This window comes from Magnolia sinica, chromosome 12 (assembly GCF_029962835.1).
Source record: "Magnolia sinica isolate HGM2019 chromosome 12, MsV1, whole genome shotgun sequence".
Lineage (NCBI taxonomy): Eukaryota > Viridiplantae > Streptophyta > Magnoliopsida > Magnoliales > Magnoliaceae > Magnolia > Magnolia sinica.
Genome location: NC_080584.1, coordinates 53,861,840 through 53,867,430, shown reverse-complemented (window position 1 = coordinate 53,867,430; position 5,591 = coordinate 53,861,840).

The following is a 5,591-nucleotide window of genomic DNA, read 5'->3' as shown; positions in this document are numbered from 1 at the left end:
GGCTACCGTGATTATGTGTTTTATCCCTTCAATCCGTCCCTCCATTTTAGGATAATTTTAGGTCTCTAACATAAAACCGAGGCATATCCTTGGCCCACCATAGGAAATAGCATGCATTGAATGTCTACGGTTGAAAATTTCTTAAAAGCAATGACAGTTTTGGGTTAAGTTGATATTAGTGTTTCCCTTCAAGCTGCGTTTAGGGAGGGTATTAGATGTGATAGAATTGCATTTGGTCGGTGCAATTCCATTCAACATTTGGAGATGATGAAAAAGATTGGGATTAGATGGGATAGAATTGTATTTCATTCAACATTTGGAGATGATGAAAAAGATTAGGATTAGATGGGATAGAATTGCATTTAGTACGGTAGAAATGCATTTAGTCCTATGTGGGATTTTCTTGGATTTTAAAATTTACTACACATGTAGGTTGCACATTGATGCATGTGTTTATCCTGTTGGGGATTTGTGCTGCGGAATCACACAGATCTAGATCTAGGATAACAATCCAATAACGTCAAGCATTCACAAGAGAACACAAAGATTTAACGTGGAAAACCCTTGCGGGAAAAAACCACGGCACATTACGACAGAAATCCACTATGAAATAGAAATTACAAGAAAGAGGACTAACCCGATTCAAACAACCTCAAATCTCACCCTTGCTACACCCTTTGATAACCCTAAAATCCTTTTAAGAACCCTTAAAAAACTTTTAGAAAGCTTTAGAATACCTTAGAATAGCCCTAGGGACCTCTATTTATAGTTCAGGAAACTCCACTTACACACCTTCTTTGGAAAAGTCCGAAAGCCGCCTCAAATTTACGCGATTCGGGTAGGATCTACGTAACCTCGACTGGTCAAGGAAACCCCTCGACTGGTCGAGCGGCCCTGACACCAAGAATAATAGCACGCTAGACTTTGAGTCGAGTAGCACCAGATTAGAGGCATCTGACAACAATCTCCACCATGCCTTCAATCTTCAACCGTGTATCTTGTTACCCTATTCTCTTATGTCTGCATCATATCATAGCTTCAATCAACACTTCTCGTGCACACTCCGTCCTTCTTTTACGCCATCGCCAAGCCCAGAGAAGTTGTACAAAACTTGAACTTCTCTGTAGGAACGACCTTGGTGAGCATGTCTATTAGATTCACGCTGGTATGAATCTTCTCTTATGTTACGCCTCCTTCCTCAAGCACCTGTCGGATAAAGTAGTGACGAACATCAATTAGTTTAGTACATGAGTGATAAACATAATTTTTAGCAAAATTGATAGCGCTCTCGCTATCACAGTTAACCGGCATGGCCTCGTGCTGAAGTCCCAACTGTTTTATCTTGCCTTTGAGCCAAACACCTTCTTTAAATGATTTCGTCACTGCTATATATTCTGCTTCAGTTGTAGAAAGAGCCACCACAACTGAAGCTTCGACATCCAACTGATTGCTCCACCCGCTAGTATAAACAAGTATCCTGAAGTAGACTTTCTGGAATCTATACTGCCTGCGTAGTCAGAATCTACATATACTACCAACATTGTCCCTGTTTTCTCAAAAGTTAAGACGTAGTCTTTCATACCTCGAATGTATCAAAGTAGCCATTTTACCACTTCTCAATATTGCTTGCCAGGGTTTGACATGTATTTGCTCATAACACCGACTGCCTGTGAAATATCTGGTCTTATACAGACCATGACATACATTAAAATACCAACTGCATTCGAATAATGCACATGAGACATAACTTGCTTTTCCTCATTTGATGTAGGACATTGTTCTGAGGAAAACTTTAAGTGAGCCGCGTGGGGAACGCTCACCGGCTTTGCTTGGTCCATCTCATACTTGATCAGCACCTTTTCAAGGTAATCTACCTGTGATAACTAAAGTCTGATCTTCTTCCTGTCTCTATGAATATCCATGCCGAGAACCCTCTTTACAGCCCCCAGATCTTTCATCTCGAATGTCCCTGATAACGAAGTCTTTAGTAGTTGATTTCAGACATAGTATGACAGGCGATCAACATATCATCAACATACAGTACTAGGATGATGAATTTTTCATCACTCAGTGTCTTGTAGTAGACACAGTAATCGTATTCACTTTGAGTAAATTTCTAACTCATTATGAAAGAATCGAATTTTTTATACTACTACCTAAGTGACTATTTCAGGCCGTACAACGACCTCATTAACCTATAAACCTTTTTCTCTTCCCCTTTAACTTCGTAACCCTCTGGTTTCTTCATGTAGATCTTCTCTTCCAATTACCCATGCAGGAATGCAGTCTTCACATCCATCCGTTCCAGCTCGAGATCGTATTGGACAACCAGTGCCAACACGAATCTAATAGATACTTGCTTAACCATCGGCGCGAATATCTCGATGAAGTCGATTCCTTCTCTCTGAGCATAACCCTTTGCTACCAACCTTGTTTTGTATCTATCTTGTTTTCTTTTAAATAATCACTTACTTCTAATCGCTTTTTGGCCCATAGGAAGCTCCACCAGCTCTCATGTGTGATTTTTATATAACGAGTCCATTTCATCGTCCATATCTGCCTTCCACTTTTCTACATCAAGCTTATCAAAAGCATCCTGAATAGTAGACGGGTCTCCCTCATCTGTAATGAGGGCATATGCAATATTAGAGTCGTCCCTGTATCTTGCTGGTAACCTGCGATCACGCGGTGGGTTCTTTCTCAGAGGTGGCTACTCCAACTGATCATGTACCTCTGTCTGCACATCTGTCTCTACCTGAGTATCATCTGAGTCAATCCGGATGTCTATGATCAACCTTTCTGGTTCCTTTTGCTCCTCTTGATCATTCTTTTGGAATAGAGAGCTTTCATTGAATCTGACGTGATGGCTAGTGATGACCTTACGTGTGAACTTGTCGAATAACCTGTAACCTTTCACACCAATGCCATAACCAACAAAGATGTACTTTTTCCCTCTATGGTTTATCTTATCTCTCTCAACTGATGATACATGAGAGTAAGATTCACAACCAAATATGCATAGATCTGAGTAGTTGATTTTCTGACTACTCCATACTTCCTCTAAGATTTTATATTCAATTATCGTTGAAGGAGATCAATTCACCAAATAAAAAGCCGTGTCAACGGCCTCTGTCCATAGGTCGTTGCCCAACACAGTATTACTAACATATATCTAGCCCTCTCTAGGAGAGTCCAATTCATTAGCTCAGCCACACCGTTTTACTCGGGCGTGTGGCGCACTGTGTTGTGCCTAATGATTCCTCAATCCTTGTAATGCTCATTAAACTCAGTGGAATTAAATTCTCCACCATTGTCAATCCTTAAAACTTTTATTTTTCACCCTAATTATTTTTCCACCATTGCCTTCCAATGTTTAAATAGGTGAAAACTTCGGATTTACGTTTCATGAAGTAAACCCAAACTTCCCTGGAATGGTCGTCAATGAATGAAACAAACCATGACGACCCCCCAATGGAAACTTCTGGCGATGACCCCCATATGTCAGAGTGCACGTAATCAAGCACTCCCTTATAAACATGTTTTCCAGATTTAAAAGATAATCTAGATTATTTACCATATATACAATGCTCGCATATATCTAAATTAGAATTTTTAAAAGCTGGAATCAAACATCGATTAGAAAGTACCTTCATGCCCCGCTCGCTCATGTAACCCAGACGAGTATGCCACATACGTAGAGACGTGGAGTCTGTAATAGTTGCTGCCGCTCCATCTGCTGAAGTACTCCCAATCAACCTGTAAAGGTTTCCGTGCCTCTGCGCTCTCATAACCACGAGTGCCCCTTTTGAAACTTTAAGGACATCATCAATACTGGTGAACTTACACCCTATAGCCTCAAGTGCATTAAGAGAAATCAGACTTTTCTTCATATCAGGAACGTGCCTAACGTCAGTCAAGGTACACTTCATCCCATCAAACATCTTGATGCTCATCGTACCAATAGCCACAATATTACAGGTATTGTTATTTCTCATGAAAGCATGTCCACCATCGCATTCCTTGTAACTGGTAAACCAACTCCGATGAGGAGTCATATGATAAGATGCTCCTGTGTCAAGTATTTACTCATCTTTATTATTGTCGTGTAAGTGACCAATCATGGAACAGATAGAACATAACCACCATTTGATTCTTCATCAGATGTGACCACATTAGCCTCCTTGGAAGAAGCTGCTAAATTTTCTTTCTTCATTTTAGGATTTTTATAATCCTTCTTTACGTGTCTAGACAACTTACAATTCTAACACTTTAATTTTCCTTTTCCCTTGCCCTTAGATTTGGATCTAGGTCTTGAAGATCTTGTACCTCTCTCAGAATCTCTGCCCCTTATAATCAGTACATCGGAAGATGCCCCCATGTCACCGTTTAGCTTTCTCATAGCCTTCCCTTGAAGGGCTGAGATAACGGTGTCAACACTTACAGTTTTATTTATGGTGCACATCGTGTCCCTGAAAGACTCATATCATGCAAGAAGAGAATTCAACAATATGCATGCCTGTTCCTCATCTTTGACCACTTCCTCCATATCCAGCAATTTGCACATCATTTTATTAAAATTACTGATATGGGCTTTTAGATCTCCACCCTCTGCCATCTTGAAGGTATAACACTATAGCTTCAAGTGTAGGCGATTTTCAGAGGAATTCTTTGCATAGATGTTCTCCAACTGCGCCCACAAACTAGCTGCAGTTTTCTCCCTCAAAACATTATAGAGAACCCCATCCTTGAGACATAAACAGATAAAGGCTAAAGCATTACTATCAAAGTTTTTCTATTCATCATCTTTCATGGTAGATTTTCGCTCCTTAAGAGCCTTAATCTCGCCTTGCTTGGTTAACAGGCTAATCATCTTAACCTTCCATAACTCAAAATTATTTTTACTTGAGTACTTCTCAATATCAAACTTGTCGTTTTCCATGATTACTAATCCTACAGATTTAGACCTGTGCCCCAACGATTTCTCTGATACCACTTGTTGGGGATTTGTTCTGCGGAATCACACAGATCTACATCTAGGATAGCAATCCAATAACGTCAAGCATTCATAAGAGAACACAAAGATTTAACGTGGAAAACCCTTGCATGAAAAAATCACGGTACAAAGCGACAGAAATCCACTATGAAATAGAAATTACAAGAGAGAGGACTTACCCGATTCGAACTACCTCAAATCTCACCCTTACTACACCTTTTGATAACCCTAAAATACTTTTAGGAACCCTTAGAAAACTTTTGAAAAACCTTAGAATACCTTAGAATATCCCTAAGGACCCCTATTTATAGTTTAGGAAACTCCACTTACACACCTCCTTTGGAAAAGTCTGAAAACCCCCTCAAATTTACGCAGTTCGCACAGGATCTGTGTAACCTCGACTAGCTGAGGAACCCCTTCGACCGGTCGAGCCATCCCCTCGACTGGTCGAGCGGCCCAGACACCAAAATAATAGCACGCTGGACTTTGGGTCGAGCAGTGCTCGACTAGTCGAGCGGCTCACTCGACCGGTCGAGCAACGCCAGATTAAAGGCATCTGACAACATATCCATGCCATCCATGCATGTACACCATTTAC